We start from the raw sequence: 17,439 nt of genomic DNA, 5'->3' as shown, positions 1-17,439 counted from the left end.
ATTTAACTTCTATAAGCTTATTTTCTCTCTTTAAAAACAGATTCATCATTTTTGTGGAAAAATTAAAAGGATTCCTAATTCTTTGACATACTATAAAGCAGAGATTAAATGTACACAATACCTACTCTAGCTAAAAAGAAATTATATAGCAGTAAACTTAGGGAATCAATATGTTCAAATAATGACAAATGTACTTATTTAAAAATTCTCTTCTATGTTTTATCTTCTATTTAATTTTTTATTAAAAATTTTTTTTCAATATTTATTTATTTTTGAGAGACAGAGAGAGACAGAGCACAAGTGCGGAAGGGGCAGAGAGAGAGAATCTGAAGCAGGCTCCAGGCTCTGAGCTGTCACCACAGAGCCCGATGGGGGGCTCAAACCCATGAACTGTGAGATCATGACCTGAGTCAAAAGCAGATGCTTAACTGACTGAGCCACTCAGGTGCCCTTTAGTTTTTTATTTTAGATAGAGCATGAGCGGGAGGGAGAGGGGCAGAGGGACAGAGAGAGAGAGAGTAATTTAAGCAGGCTCCATGCTCAGCTTGGAGGCCAACCCCAAACTCTGGGATCATAATCTGAGCTGGAACCACATCAGATGCTCAACCAGCTGAGCCACCCAGGCAACCCTGATCTTCTATTTTATATCTTTTGACATTAGTATCAAGTTATATGAGGTTCTTATTAGCATGAGCAAACTGCAACCACTTCAGAAACAAAAATTATTGAGTTTAAGTAAGAGTAGACTTTTATCAAAATTGAAACAAAGGAAAAAATTACCAAGGGCAGAGAATACTCTGTAGGCACATCCTATTTACCCATGATGATTATTAAAAAATGTGTAGAGCCTATTTAAAAAATAGTATATAAAACAAAGGAAAGGCCTCATAAAATCTTGTGATTTTTTTTCTTTTCTCATATGAGCTTGTTTGCAAATTTAAAATTTCAGTTAGTTTTTTTCCCTTAAGAAGTAAAATAGAGTAAAAGCAAAGTCAAATTAGCATAATGTTATTTTAAGTTTAAAAAAAGCTCATCTTTTTAGTTTCCAAAGAACCAAAAACGTACGTAGTCTTAAAAAGCAAGTAGTCACTGGAGGGATATGGAAACTGAAGGATTCAGTATGAAATTAGGAGCAAAAAGCTAAACACACAAGTAAAACAATTTGTATTTGGACTATCAAATTCTTCCTTTACCAATCTTTTATCTAAATAAGGGAAGATTTACAAGATGGACAATTGGAATTCACTAATATTTGGTAGGGTCAAAATTTATCTAAAAAGTAAATTTGTATTTATTGCACAGAATAGAATTTTCTGAAATTTTTCAGTACTTGTCTGCTCATTAGAAACCAAAAGCATAAGATGATGTCTCCATAGTACAGTTTTAATAGACATTTTCTGGGTTTTAAATCTTCCCTTTATACCTTTATACATACAAAGGGGCGTGATAAGAAAAGCCAATCAGAGACGGCCTTTTTCACTGTTATTCACCTTAGCTTAGTTCAGTGGGGTCATTATATGTAAACAAAACAGGCGTAACAAATTTGCAAACTTCCGGCTGATGATACTCTCTGCATTTCACATTTTGTAGGTGGCAATCATTTGAGGTTTCTTTTCTGGTGATCTTTGTATACAAAGATCAGAATTTTGTTATCTAAGTTCAATACCTGTTGGTATGGGAAGAGGGTGGATGTAATCTGGAAACTGGCCCTTGAAGGTGGGAAAGCATACAGATCTGTCACGTGGTTCATTCAAAGTCCTGAGCAACAACAAAACTCACCATTTAAGTGACAAATTAGCTCAACCAGCACACACCAGCTGTACTCACCTTCCTGGGCAGCTCCAGCTCTTCAGGCTATTCCTTCCAGGTTCTTCTTTATTGATTTCCTAGGTCCAGCCCACCACCTTGTTCTGTACAGAGCATACCAAATGAATACACCGGAAACTAGGACAGCCCTTCTGCAATAGTGAAATACTTTGTCCAGTATTCTCAGGGAGGCCAGGCTGCTGGTGAGAAGATCCTCAAATGAACACTGCCAAGGTTTTCTCCTTGCTCAGTCTCAAGGAAGGAGATACACCTTTCCTATACTTGGGAAACCGGGTATCTGTTTCAATTAAACTCCTTTTACCTGCATTGAGCAGGCACTAGATGAAGAAAAATCCATTTCCTGAAAGCAGAATATATATTCGTTGGCATTTGCATCATTAAAACACAAATGAATTGCATAATATTTACTCTGAGTTTCTGAAAGTTCACAAAGGGGTTCAAGAAACATCTGAAGCTATTTGAGGCACTTTTCTTTATGCAATGTATTCCTTTGGCTCCTGTCATGTACAATTTTCAGTTTCTGTTTCCTACCAAGATGCTTCCCAAGAGATACTGAATCTACTGCAGAAAACAGTCCGAATGGCCTGAACATATTTAACTTAAACTCTCTTTGCACAAGGATAAATGCCACCCTTTTCTCCTTGCGGTGACAGACCTCAAAGACAGGTCAGGGGTGCTCTTCACAAGGATGTCCTGGGGGCAGCTCCGAGGAGTAGCCGCCACTGGGCCTCACCGCCACCCAGTCTGGTCCCTGAGAGCGGGCCACTGCTTGGCCCAGAGCTGGCATAGTAAGTAGGGGAGGCGGCGCCACCCGGTCAGGTCAATGGCGCCGGCCATGTGTGCCCAACAGCCATGGTTTCTGCGTAGGGCACCTGTGCACGTGGGTGCACATGGGCCTCCACATGCCTGGTTGCCTCCCCTCCCCACATGGGGTCGGTGTCCTAGCCTCAAGGATCCTCCTCCCCAAGCTGGTGTGGTGGGAGGGACGGACTGCATTCCCTTGGACTTTCTCCGAAAGAGCAGACTGTTCGTGGATCCTCGTGGCAGCGGCAAGTGTCAGTTGAACTGAGCAGAAATGTTTCTGGGCACGCATTGATCCCGCCTGGGCACTAGGCGCCCCACCTTGGCGGGCTCCGACCGATGGGTGAGGTGGGGTGTTTGGGCACCAGGAGAACCTGGGTCAGAATGGCCAGTTGCCATTGTGGTAGCCTTACGGATGTGGTAAGAGCAAGGGACAGCGAGAGCCAAGAGGGCTCCAGGCTCCATCCGGCCACTGAGCACCCCTAGATTTGGGGGCACATTAACAAGAGGCTTTGTACAGTTTGGAGTGTCTTCATCCAAGCCAGGGTTAATATGTTGTGTGGTTTCAGGCCAATAGAGGAAAGGGTTTTAAAGTAGGTGTGTATGGGAGTGGGGTCGGGGGGCATAAAGTAAGGGACTTCTCAGGGCCTTTAGAATCTTGCTAATGGTAACCGCTTCCCTCTGGCAAGCTGGGCTGTGTCTGAGGGGGTGCTCCTGCTATGACTATGTGCACAGAGCCGCATCACTCCACCCTTAGTTTCAAGGTGGTTAGTGCTTCCTGCCCCTACTCCTACCCTCAGCCCCTACTCCTTCCCTGAGCTGTCCTTGACTCATTCCTTCCTTTCTCCTTCCTTCTTATTTTCTTCTCTTTCCATCTGTCTCCTCCCCTTCTACATTTTCCTTTTAATTCCCTCTCTGCAGTTTCACACTCTGGTGAGTTTTATACAGTCTCATGGCTCTGATTACTAATTACACGCATGACTCCTAAATCTGTCTGCAGCCCAGACCTCTTGCCAATCCTGAATTAACTGTCTGTTGGGTAAATCCCTTGGCTGACAACCAGGCTATAAATCTAAAATCAAATTCACCTTTCCTTTGAAAGCAGGCTCCTCCTCCTGTGTTGCTGTTTCTGGTAAGGTTACCACTTTCCCCCAGTCACCTGAGTACAAACTTAGACTTACCTTTGACTTCTGCCGTGTCTACCCCGTCCTGTCAGAGGGCAGGGGCTGTTGCTTGAATCTCTTTCTATTCCTGCCAGCACTGTGGGTGCTCAAGCCTTTGTCACCTCTGGACTATTACAGCAGTGTAGGGGAGGAAAACTTTCCTTTTTTTCCAGCTAGGTTCTTTGGCTGGTCAAATAATTAAACAAGACAGATTAACAGGAGAAAAAGATTTTAATTTTGCATGTATGGGAGCTCATAGAAATATTGGATTCAAAGAAGTGACCAAAGTCGGCAGCTTTTTTTACCTTTTAGAAGAAATTTATGAAGAGTTAACAAGACAAAAGTTTGGACTTGGGGTAGCAAATTAATGAAGAAGTAACAAGGTTTGTTTATACAGTTTTCTCAGTCCTGAATTCTCTCTCTCTGGTGATAAAGATGCCTTCTACTCTCCAGGTGTAGAAAGTGCACCCTTCATAAGAAAAATTTATTTCCTGCTTTGAGGTGTACAGAGAAGGGTCAGAGTGGCACATTTTGGGGCAGCCTGCTCTGGACCCCATCAGTAGCTTTCCAACTGTTATCTCTCATGTTAATTCATACTATACCTTCCACCAGAGTAAATCTCCCTGATTATGTAATTTCCTTGATAAAAACCATCAGAAGTCTTCACTGTGGACAGAATAAAACTTGAACTTGTTAACATATTTAAGAGTATCTATGATCTGATCCAGGCTAGTTTTCCAGTTTTCTATCCAGATTTCTCCCATCGTCTACCTCCAGCCAAACAAAATTATCTATGTTCTGATAAATATCTGGATCTCTTCTGACCTCCATCCTTAGCTTCTGCATTTTCATCCACCTGGAATTGCTTTTCTTTTGTGCCCCTTTGTTTAGATCTTACCATTAACTGGGATGTCATCTTCTCCTCACCTTCTACAGGACTACATCTGGGCTGCATCTTTTTAACTTGTGTTGCTTTCATAAGACCATATATAATTCAATTCAATTATAAGCTTCACAAGGTGGGATCTGGGACTTAATTTCACCATTTCTTAAATGCCTGGCCACAACTTTTAGTTGCTCCCTAAAATTTTGTTCAATAAATACATGAATGCTTTATACATCTCAGCCTGCTTTCTGCTCCCCTCTTTTGCCTTAGATCTTGAAGAATGAGTTTAGCAGTTTAAATCACAAAAACTACTGCAATACAATTACTGATTGATTGCCACATACCTTTATGCATCAAGAACTGTATGAAGTTTTTTCACATGCTTCTTAAGATGGATCATTGTTGAATCAGGTCAGGTTTGAGCACGCCTAGTAGCTAAAGGAAGTTTCTGCTGACACTAAATTGGAATAATGGGTTGGTTAGTGTTCATAACATCCTGCCAAACTTCAGGCAGCTTTTTCTGCCACTGTGACTCATTCAAACATCTTCCCCTGCTCACTTCTCCATGATGGTGGTGTAGACTAGAAGAATCAGAAGACATAAGGACTGGCTGGCCAGTAATCATCATGGTCATGATAATAACCATTGCTAACATTCATTTTGTTGTCAACATGTGCCCCTGCCCTGTGTTAAACACTTTTACAGTTAAGCTCACTTAATATAGGGGCTCTACTAGGTAGGTACCCTACTTTCTCTGTCTGATAAATGCGGAATCTAAGGCATAGATAGGTCAAAAACTTGCCCAACTTAACAGCTGGTTTAACTGGCAGAGCTGGGATTTGAATCCAGTCATCTGATTTTAAAGCTACCATGTCACTCAAACCTTTTCCATTCAGTCAGCATTTTCTGAGTATTGAAGCTCGGTGATGGAGGAAGAAGAAATAAGATATGCTGCTGGTTCTAAAGCTTGTAACCTAGCTGGGGACAAGACAGAATTAGAAACACTCTGAGTGAGCAAACATCTCTCAGTCCTTGGTGCTCCCTCAGTATGTAGTCCCTGGTACTGGGAAGGTTGTATGGCCATTGCCTGCTTCTGTTTTTCCACCAGACAGTGGCCTCCTTGGGGCCAGGACTTACGTCCTTTGGATGGTTCTCTCTTGCCCCAGCACAGCACTTCACATGGATTGGGCACATAGACTATGTTTGTGGAGCTGAACCAAACTATTAAATGGTGTTGTTCAGAACACAAATATAACAGGGAGGCAGATGTGGGCCAGTCAGTCTGGCTGAGTCATTAGGAGGATTCAGGGAGGGGGGGCAACTTGAGGGATTGAGGGATGAATGAGGTTTAGAGACTGTTATAGACTGAATGTGTCTCCCCCAAATTTATATGTTGAGATCCTAAATCTTAAGGTAATAGTATTGGAAGGTGGGGCCCTCAATAGTCCATGAGGGTGGAGCCCACATAAATGGGATTTGTGCTTTTTTATAAAAGAGAACCCAGAGTGCTCCCTCACCCCTTCCATCATGTGAAGACAGCATGAAGACAGCTCTCCATGAACCAGGAGGCAGCCTTCACCTGACAGAAGATCTGCTGGCACCTTGACCTTGGGGTTTTCAGCCCTCTAGAACTGTGCGAAATAAATGTCTGTTGTTTAAGCTTACCCAGTCTCCTCTGGTACTTGGTTATAGCAGCCCAAACCAATGGAGACACTGCTTCCTTTGCTATTTTTTCTCCCTTCCTCTCCCTTCTCCCCTCTTCTCTTCTCTTTTTTTAAGCAACCAAAGTGTGGATCTCCTTTCCTGGCCTCCTACAGCCACTAACTAACTGCCAGCGAGGCTGACTCTTATCTTTTTTTCTCAGGTCAAGATGCAGTAGGATTGTCCAGAGCAGGGCTGTCCAATAGAACTGTAATGTAAGCCACAGATGGAGGGCACATATGTAATTAAAAATGTTCTAGTAGCAACACTAAGAAAACTGAAACAGGTGAAATTAATTTTAATAATATTTTACTTAACTCAATATAGTCAATATTATCATTTCAACATCTGATCAATATAAAATTATAAATGAAGTATTTTACACTTTTTTTTGGTAACATATCTTCAAACTGCAATGTGTATTCTGCACTTAATAGCACATTTAAGTTTGGACTAGCCTCTTTTATGTATTTATTTTTGTATTTTTAATTTATTATTTTTTAAAATTTACATCCAAGTTAGTTAGCATATAGTGCAACAATGATTTCAGGAGTAGATTCCTTAATGCCCCTTACTGTTTAGCCCATCCCCACTTCCACAATCCCTCTAGTAACCCTCTGTTCTCTGTATTTAAGAGTCTGTTATGTTTTGTCCCCCTCCCTTTTTATATTAATGACTAGCCTCATTTCAAGGGCTCAGTAGTGACCTGTAGCTCATATCTATCTATGGTATTGAAGAGTGCTCGTCCTGAGCCATAGGTGGGGTTTCCCAACCTTTCTCAGGTTTTGCCACTCTTAGGAAGTAATAATATTGTGCAGCACAATATTGGGGTAAGTGGAGGACTGTGGCTGAAGGTTGTGAACAGCTCAAAAGATCAAGGCCTGGGTGGGAAGCACCATTTCTCAGACCTTTAAAATGCACATTTCCTGGGGCGCCTGGGTGGCTCAGTTAAGCCTCCTACTTAGACTTCAGCTCAGGTCTTGTTCCTGTTCATGGGTTGAGCACCACCCCCTTACAGCTCTCAGCAGGGACCCTGCTTTGAATCCTCTGTCTCCCCCTCTCTGTCCCTCCCCAGCTCACGCTTGTGTACTCTCTTTCTCAAAAATAAACATTAAAAAAATAAATAAAATCCATACTTCCTTTTGATAAATACAGAAAGCTTTTTTTCTTCCTATTTGAACATTCACATGGATAACTTTCGTTTTTCTGAATGAAGGCGTTCTATTGAACTTGTGAATTTACTTTTAAACTGACATAGATGTTTCCTGCCCTTATGTACATTAGGCAGCTCTGAAGGAATTGCAGAGAATTAACAAGACAAGGAGGGACCCTATACCAGCTCTGCAAACGGATCCACACAGGCCATTTGAATTGGCACTGGTGTGGCTAGACTATTGTTAAAGTTGGGGCCAAGCCCCTCTCCCTGTGAGCTTGCAGTCATAGTGTCTGTTTTGGTGAAGAACACAGAAAACCCCAGAAACACTTCTAACTCCCCTAGGCCCTGAGTGCAGAGAAGACAAAATTTAAGGAGAGAATTTTTAATAAACACACCCAGCCCATGGGGGGTGGGCACTGACCTGATTTAGAAAAGCATCTGAAGGGGTCCCTCTCCCTTGACAGACCACTGGGAAGGCACTGAGTGGGAACTCTTGTTCACTGCTCTTGCCTGGCCCCGTGACTAATCCATGCAGGAGCTTAGCGACTGTTTGTTGAATAAATATACCATTAATTCAACACGTGTAAGTCCTGGCTGACAGTCTCTGGCCTCTTCTGAATCACTGCCTGCCTGGGCTCATTCTTTTTTTTTAAGATGATGGTGTTTTCAACTGTCCCTCATGACCAGTTCCAAGGCAGCTTTGAGTTCTGCTGCAGAGCTTGGTTTCTACTTGTAAGAATTCTCTGGGCCCTGAAGGAGCTCTGTTCTGGAGGAGGGTAGGCCCAGGCAGTAATTCAGAAGCTGGCCCAGCTCATCAAATGGCAAGAGACTGTCAGGCCTGGAGTGCAAATGCCCCAGGAGACAGTGTGGGTGGGGTTGGCAAAGCTGGCCAAAGTTTTAGGGATTATCCACAGCAGGATCTGAACTGTTAAAAGATAAGGAGGGTTTAGGAATATCTTGCTTTTTGATTATACTTCTAGTCTGGCCCATGCCAGAGTTTTATCTTCTGTACTTCAAATTTAGAAAATAAAAGATTTTAAAAAGCTTTTCCCAAAGTATAAACTTAGAGTACTATAATAATGAGTCAATGCTTTTTCAAAATATACAAGCTCCTTCCTGGAGATTTGATGTATCCCATTGGTATGTGGGGCCTGCCATTGAAAGTCTCTGCATTAGATGTCCCCTGGGGCCTATTCTAACTCTGATATATGTTTCTAGCTCCTTTCCGATTGCCAATTACTGCTGATGCCCCCACCCTGTCCTTTTCCTGGTAAGGGGTGTTTTTCTTTGACATCTCTCTCTCACCCTGTAGGCTTTTCCTCTCTGTCCACCCCCTACCATGGTGACTAAGGCATTCCCACTGCCCGGGGCCCTACCCCCCATCCTGCTTCCTCATCCCCAAATTCCTTACCTCTTTACAAATCTTCTTCTCAAGATGAAATCTATCTAAGTATCCCATAACCAGGACCCTGTCCCTGTATCAGGGACACTCATTTGTCCTGTTCTCTATTGAGAGCACTGTCTCCCCATTCTGCCTGGCTGTACAGGTTGACTCCTGAACAAGGGCTTCCAGGCAGTGGGGTGAAATCCAGCTCCCCAGACCCTGACCTGTGAGGAACATATCCACCTAGAGGAAGGGAGCCTTTTACTAATGTACCCAAAGATGATCTATGGGCTATAGCAGCCCTGCTGTGGTGGCCAGACCTTCCATGGTCCTGCCCTGACAGAGCTTAGATCTAGGATAGAGAGATACAGTGAGGAAATAAGCAGACACAAAGTGTGCTTAGAATTGGGGCAGGGCAACAAGGAAGAAGGAAAGAACAACCATGATACCTACATAAGGTGAGGGGACAGAGCTGCCTTCCTGAGGAAGCGATATTTACATTGACATCTAAGAGGTGAGAAGGCATCAGTCAGGGAAGAGGGGAGGGGGTGGGAGGGAAAATCCCAGCAGAGAGGCAGTATAATGGTTATATTTGTGCATCAGCTTGCCTAGGTTATGGTACACAGTAGTTTGGTCAAACATAGTCTGTGAAGGTATTTTGCAGATGTGATTAACATCTACAATCAGTTGACTGTAAGTAAAGGAGATTACCTCTGATAATGTGGATGAGCCTCAAAATCAGTTGAGAGCCTTAAGAGAAAAAACTGAGGTTTCCCAGAGAAGAAGGAACTATTCTGCTGCAAAACTGTACCATAGAAATCCTACCTGACTTTCTAGGCTGCTGGCCTGCCCTACCGATTTTGGACTTGTCAGCCCCCACAATTATGTGAGCCAATTCTTTAAAATAAATATCTTTATGTGTGTGTATATAAGTATATGTATGTATATGTGCATGTGTGTGTATATATGTATGTTTGTACATGGATGTATGTATATTATGTGTGAATTATATATATGTGTGAACATATATTATAAATGATTATATAATATATATGCAATATATATTACATAATATATATTATATATTTTCACATACATATATATATACATATACATCCATATATGTACCCTGCTGATTCTGGTTTTCCGGAGAATCCTGACTTATGCAGGTGGCAGGTGCAAAGCCCTTGAGGGAAGGAGAGGATGGGTCTGAAGAAGGCTGTGTGGCCTGAGTGTGGTAATCATGGCACAAGAAGCCTTGGGAAAGATTGGCAGGACAGAACATGCAAACCATGTTAAGAATTATGTGTTTTATTATCAGTGCAAGGGAACTCATCAAAGGATTTTTACTGTGAATTACATAACCTTCTCCTCACTCAGGTGCTCTGTAGCTAATCTGTTGCCTAAGGGATCAATCATGCCTTAACTCACATAATACACCTAAGACATCCTTTGAGCAGTTAGTGACTAATGTTGGGAATTAGCAGGCAGGTGGGGAATTTATTTTGGGTCAGGAAAGCCTCCAAGGGCTTTCAAATGACATTAACAGGTGGCTTATTACTCTACCTACACTGGCTCAATCAGGTCCCCAGTGACCATGGGGCAGGCCTGTCCTCAACAGCAGTCAAGTCTTCTATGCAGCTGCAGGTACACAGGCTCACCACCACCTCCTGCAACCCACGCGCACACAGGGCAAGCCAGAGTGTTGCAGGTAGGTGGGAGGGATCCTATTGTAATTCTTAACACCTGCCTTTTGCATGATGCCACCAGTCCCTCTCCATATATATTCTGTTGAATTCTGTCAACCACCCTGGTAAATGAGGTCCCTGCATTCCCAAGTGTCCTGCATATAGTCAGATGGCTACATGTGGTGGAAGTCCTCAGGGTTCAGGCTCAAGCCTTGCAGCCCCATGCCTCAACTATCTGCATATGAGAGCAAGCAGATACTAGCCCACTGGGCAGTTTCCAGGGCTGGGATGCTTCACAAGGTGAGGAGACATGGGGTAGAACAGGGCCCTGGAGGGGGCATTCATTGTAGCCTGAGGTTTGTTCTTTAACCCACCAGACCCCTCACTGGATCAGACCTCTAGAGTTGATTGGGCCCCCAGAAGACTGCTTACATTCCCTCACAAACTGCTTTATAATGCTACTACATTAATTTACAAGGGGAAACCAGACTGTTGGGCCAGTGAATTTTTCCTGCAGGCAAATTTACAGGAGAAGTCAAACTGTGATCAAAAGTGTCCTTGGTGGGCTTAGAATTAGTCAGAAGTATAGCAGTGATATTTCACTCTAGCCATAGAGAAGTTTGGTGGGCCGTGTGGATCAGGTTTATGGCCCAAATACCATATAACAGGTGCTTGATGTAAATTTTTATTGAATGAATAAATGAATGAGTAAGCACCTGTCTAGGAAGAGCTTGCTTATTAGTGATAACAAGAACATAAGTAGCATTAGCAGATAACACTACTATTGGTTGACCATGTGCAGGCACCGCCAAGCCTTTTACATGGGTTGCATCCTTCCGTCCTTGTGATTCTGTGGGGCAGAAACTGCCATTATCCTCATTTCAGATAAGGAAACTGGGACTCAGAGCAGTTAGGTAACTGGCTACCCAAGGCTAGAAAGCAGTGGAGCTGCGACTGGACCCAAAACAGTTGCATTCCCGAACCTTAAGCCACATGTACTATGTGATTTAGCACTGCTCTCCTTGAACAAAGCTGCATTTACACTACCTAGTCTTTCCTCTCTGAGACCCATTTGGTATAGCTGGTCATGACTCACTCCTTCCATAGACCTACTTTTCTTTACATATGTAAATACTATTTCCTCTGAAGAGTGGTCATATATGCTGATGTGCCTGGCTTCTCCTACATGGGGATTTCTCTAGGCTACATGGGGATTTCTCTAGTCTCATTTTTTGGCCACTCTGCTCTGAGCGATATTACAGGTATCCACCTGTCTCTATTACACAGAGCTTCTTTATTTATTTCAAGGGCTTCCCCCTTTCTCCTGGTTGGCATGTAGCAACTATATAATTTAGTACTGCACCAGGTGAGAAGTCCAACATCTAAGACAGGTTGTGAAGCCCAGTCCATCTGCACATAAGAATGAAGAGTCCCAGGGGGTGAAGGATGCTCAGGAAAAAGATACAGATACCTCCCATGGCAAAAGGGAAGGAAAGGATAGATGACAGGTTGATAATCTCAGCTGTCCAGTGAGGTCCTCCTCATTCTCCTCTGTCCTATGGCCTGGATGGGTATGGGGTTGGGTGCATAGGGGGAAGAGGAAAGTAGGAGACAGTGGTGTATACTGTACTGGATTAGGAGGTTTCTTGTAACCTATACATGTTTTGGTTGAAAAATGCACACCTCAAAAAACAAAAAACAAACAAACAAAGGAAACAACTGAAAGAAATTGTGATCCATCATTATGACATTTTCCCTGTGTATATGTCAAAAGGTCACAATGATTGGAAAGGAGGTTCCTATCAAATGGAATGTCAGTCTTTAAAACTTAAAAACACTCTATTTCTAGGATCTGGAATAGGTACCTAGTTGTTCCTCTTGTAAGTTCCCTGGAGGAAGTAGAGTGCAAGAACCATGGGTCACCTTCACAGGCCTGAATAGTTCCAGCGGGAGTCCTACCTTGTCACATGTTTACAGAATTTCATAGAATTTTATCTAGAACCCCTGTGATCCAGTCCACATAGAACTATGCATTTTCTGAAACAGATTATTTTGATGATATGAAAATATGTTTTGGCAAAATATATCAAGACATTAAAATTTTTATTTTAAGAAAGTCTGTTTAAAAGAAGAAAAAACTTAAGTGGCAACACAAACCCAAATTTCTGAGTAGCCTGTCCTTTTATGAAACCATGCACATGAAATGATTACTCCTTCTGAAACTTGTTCTGGAATGGATTTAAGTTCATGATGCTTGTTAGGGCTGAAGAAGAAGGATATGTATCACACTACGTTCTATGTGAGATAAACGTATTGGGATTGCACTTGACCTGGATACAGGATGTGGACACTGCATGGCAGTGTTTCCTCACACTTTTTTGGCCCTAATTCAATGTAAGATACACATTTTGCTTTTTACCAGTACACTCACTTATGCAATATGTGCACACACAGATATATAAGAAACAAATCACTTCCCTTACTATTTGTATAGCATTTTGATATTTTTTTTTATACCTGGGTGGCTCAGTTGGTTGAGTGTCTGACTCTTGATTTCTGTTCAGGTCATGATCTCACAGTTTGTGAGATGGAGCCCCACATCAGGCTCTGAGCTGAGTGTAGAGCCTGCTTGGAATTCTCTCCCTCTCTCTCTCTCTCAAAAAAAAAAAATGGTGGTTGTTACTAGTCTATTAACTTTATAATCCTCTAATAGGCACACTACTCAGAAGCTTACCTGAGAAATTTTACCCAAGGGAAAGGAGAGGGCAAAGGAAAGAAACAATCTCTATCTTTGTCTAGGAAGTAGAGTGTAGTGAACTCTACACTTTTTGTCAGTAAAAATGGGGTGATGAAGTGGATCTGGGGGTCAGTCATAGATTTGATTTGATCAGAGACAGAAAATAAATCCACTTATCAAATGGAATGTCAGTCTTTAAAACTATGGAAAAATCAAATGGAAGATCAGATTCTCCAGGGACTGGAAGCCCCTTATATTAAAATGGGATCCCAGGTCTCAATCCCCTTATGTGACATTTAGATGACTGCATACAATTTTCAACTGCCTTTAATAGGAAAAAATGAATAAAATTTCCTGAGAAATTGGGAGTATAACTGGCCTGACAGGAAGGAGTGGAGTGGGGGCCCTAGAAAATTGGATGAGGTGACACATCAAATTATCCACCCACAGAAAGGGTTATATTACTATTGTAGAATGGGCTAAGCTCCACATACAATGATGTCTCTGAGTTTGGCTCAAGGTAGGAGATCTGTGGCTGCACACTGGATGGGCTGAGGAAGTGCAGGGGATCCCTCTGTGCATCATATGGGGTTGGGGAAAAATTAGAAGCAGGGGTGATAAGAATACAGTACGGCTTTCTGCTTTAGCATCCTGAACCTGGCTAGCAGGGGTGCCCTGGCTTTGCTTCCTTCAGGTATAGATTTCACTTTTGGAAGGTTGGGGTTGCCCCCTCACTGGTGAGGGTAGCTTCAGGAAGGAAGGTCCTCAGTAAAAGTTATATTATTGTGAACTTAGCTTGCTTCTTGGTTGAGGGATTGTAGAGATGATGATATAGAAAATTCTTCCCTAACTGTGTGTGTAGGTATTATAAGATACAGTCTCTCTCATATTGGAGGGGGTGGAAGACATTCCTTCTACTTGCTGCTGGTCTAGGTGCTTAACAAGGTTAAAGGAATCCATTGACCATCATCTGCTAGTTCATCTGTCCTTTCAGAGAAGGTGAACGGCCTCTACTGTTGTTTTGCTATGAAGACATTCCACAATCCTAAAAACAGCTCAGGATATAATTCAGACAAGCTGACTATGAAACAAGTTCTTGGAGTCTTGTTTTGAGATTTTAGCAGTGCAGGTTGGCTACCACATCATGTGGTCCAAGAGTGGGTGGGATCTTTCAGGCTCCAAGATCCTCATGGAGGCATTATGTAATTACTTGGGGGGGAAGCCGGCCCAAGAAAACTGCAGTAAAGATGGCTAAAGGTTCAAAGAGGGGATGAATGTTCTACAGGCTAAGGGAAAACCAGAATTCTCCCTGTCCCCATTTCCCTCTAAAAGACAGGAGTGTTGCTACCAAAAATAGGCCAAGGGCTAAAGATATTTTATTGGTTTACTGCTTTCATTGTAAGGACATTTCAATGAGAAGGCCTTTCCTAGGGGCAAGTTCAACCTAGGATGCTCTCTTGCCCCCATGTGGGGTGCTTTTCTGTCCATGGGGTAGAGGAGTGAGAAGGTTGGTGCTGTTCTCGAAGGGAGGCTGGAGAGGTGAGAGGCAGCACTGGGTCTCCTCTCCAGGGAGGAGGCTGCTAAGTATGCATTCTCTCTCCTTCCTCTTGACCTCTGACTCTTCCTTCTTCAGGTTAATGAGAAAAAGCTTGGGGCACTGTCCACAGAGGAGCTGTCCAAACTCTGGAATCCCCTTGGTAGGTGCTAAGCTGTATTTTATGGAAAAACTCTCCTTCTTACCTCCACTTTATGCAAAGGAATTTCTGAATGTATTCCCATGTAACTCCCAACATTATGTACATCAGGGCTTGCAGCTGAAGCTCCCAGGGGAAAATGAGCTTATTTGTTCATCAATGACTGGGGCTTTGAGGGCAGAAGCCAGTTGTTTGTTTTTAATAGATCAGGGCAAGTTCTTCATACTTCTTCATTTGTATGAAGAAGTAATGAACAAGAAGAAAGATTCAAAGATAAGGATGATTGATGAAAAAAAACTCTCAGAGGGGGACAAGAGGGGGCAGTGTTGTAAGACTGTTGAAGGGTCTGTGTTAGAAGGAAGAAGGGGTTCTGCAACAAGGGAGGAGGGAAGAAGAAACAAGAAGTGATGATGCAGAATAACTGAGAGTTGAGGGAAGGAAGGAAGGAAGAATGTAAGACTAGACTGGGATTCCCTGTAGAAGAGGGACCGAGGTGGGGTTTAAGGGGCCACCCAGGGGGTGAGGGAGAGGGCCGAGGTAAGCCAGACAGAATGTGAGCCCTATTTGTCCTGTTCAACAGTTATGCTTTTATTTGCCTTATGTTAAGGTTTCTTTTAAAATTTGCTGAATACTTAACAAGGTCATGAAAACCAGAGCAGCAAGCACAAGAACTACCCCCAAGTCAGGTACAGAGCAAGGCAGTGTGGTGTGAAGAGACGTGGGTTCTGGAGTCAGATACCTCTGGGACTGAACAGCTCTGCTTCTTCTCAGCATCCAAATGACTTACACTCTCCATGCCTCAGGGTTGTCATCCGTGACCCTAGTGCTCATGGGGAAAAGCATCAGGAGAAATTTTCTAGAATGGAGCATAAGGCTCCTCTGGAAAAGGGTTTGACACTTGAGGCTGGGAATCAGTAAAATCCTCACCTGCACAGCTTTTCCATTGGCATCTGCACTAGTAGAGGCTGCCATGGGAATTGTGCTGGGCACTGTCATGGTATTCATCTTTCCAAGGTATATGGAAGATACTGGTATCTTTAATTCATGGCTGGCCACCTGCACAGGAAAACAAGACAGAATGTGCTAGTCCAAAGTAAAACTGGGACAATAATTTAAACCTATTAGAAAAGCTTTTTTCCCTCTTTTAAAAAGTAATAAGGAGATTTATAATCTATGGTTCAAATAGACATTTTGAAACCAAAATTTTTTATAAAGTTTGAAAGTTAAAAAAAAATTTTTTAGCATTTATTCATTTCTGAGAGACAGAGAGACACAGAGTGCAAGTGAGGGAGGGGCAGAGAGTGAGGGAGACACAGAATCTGAGGCAGGCTCCAGGCTCTGAACTGTCAGCACAGAGCCTGACACGGGGCTCAAACCCACAAACTATGAGATCATGACTTGAGCCGAAGTCAGACACTTAACTGACTGAGCCACCCAGGCACCCCAAGAGTTTTAAAGTTTTAAAATGAGAAGTGTTTCTCTATATCCCAAACCTCTCGAGTGCCATGGGTCAGGACAAATTGCAGAATGCCACATGGCGTGGGTTTAAAATAGGCTTTCTTGTGGAAAGGGGAATCTTACAGAGAGAAAACTCAGATTTCCCATCCCTTCATGACCCATGGAGAGGCCTGCTGGATATGCAACATGAGTCCACAATCTAGAGGAAGGACCCTCACTCTACCATGTGTCTCCTTTTGGAGGGTGATCATAAAGAAGTAGACTTGTAGTTGGAGAAATGAACAGGTTGGCTAGCACCAGGAGGTCTGAATTTGGGGTGCTATCTAGGTACAGGAGTGGTCTGAGCATATCGGCAGCCCAGCATTTGGACTTAGGAGTCCATGAGAAGTCACAGACCTTCTGCCAGAGGGAAAGAAGCCACTGGTTCCTGGGGAAGTGGAGTTTTGGTGAGAGAGAAGGCAGGTGAAGCCCCCTTCCCAAGTCCCAGCTGGCTCATTTCCCGGTAATTTAGAATGAGCTCCTAGTGATACTTGTGGGCAATTCTGGTCACTGGATCACAAAGCCCAAATGCAGTAAAATACTGGAACTGGTATTACAGCATCTAGTAATATTTTATAAAGTCTAATTTTGGCCAATGGCAAAAGTGAAACTACCTCTCTCACCTCTATCATTTTGGTGTTAACACCTTGTCCCAATTCAACTCTACCACGAGCAACAAATACAGACCCATCTGTGTAGATGTGAACCACACAGCAACCTAGAAATAAAAATGAGAAATCTGTTCCTCCTGCCATCTGTACAGGATTCTTGGACAGTGAGGCACTAACAAATACAGTTACTCAAAGACCCTGAAATAAAGCTACAATTTCATGCTATTAGGTACAGGACCAACGGTTTCATTCAAAGATGTGTGCTGCCTGTGAACAGCAAAGGTGCCATTCTAT

At 42.9% G+C, this 17,439-nt stretch overlaps 1 long non-coding RNA gene across 1 annotated transcript; it reads right to left on the bottom strand.

Annotated features, from left to right (window-relative positions):
• Positions 1-1,841: 1,841 nt before the first annotated feature.
• On the bottom strand, positions 1,842-17,240 carry LOC122226470. The gene is made up of 5 exons (XR_006205644.1): positions 17,158-17,240; positions 15,965-16,093; positions 5,022-5,134; positions 3,810-3,977; positions 1,842-2,167 (listed from the first exon to the last, which is right to left on the bottom strand). It is a non-coding gene; the product is annotated as an uncharacterized LOC122226470 (long non-coding RNA).
• Positions 17,241-17,439: the final 199 nt, after the last annotated feature.

Source organism: Panthera leo, chromosome C1, assembly GCF_018350215.1.
Source record: "Panthera leo isolate Ple1 chromosome C1, P.leo_Ple1_pat1.1, whole genome shotgun sequence".
NCBI lineage: Eukaryota > Metazoa > Chordata > Mammalia > Carnivora > Felidae > Panthera > Panthera leo.
This window is presented reverse-complemented; position numbering and strand designations above follow the sequence as displayed.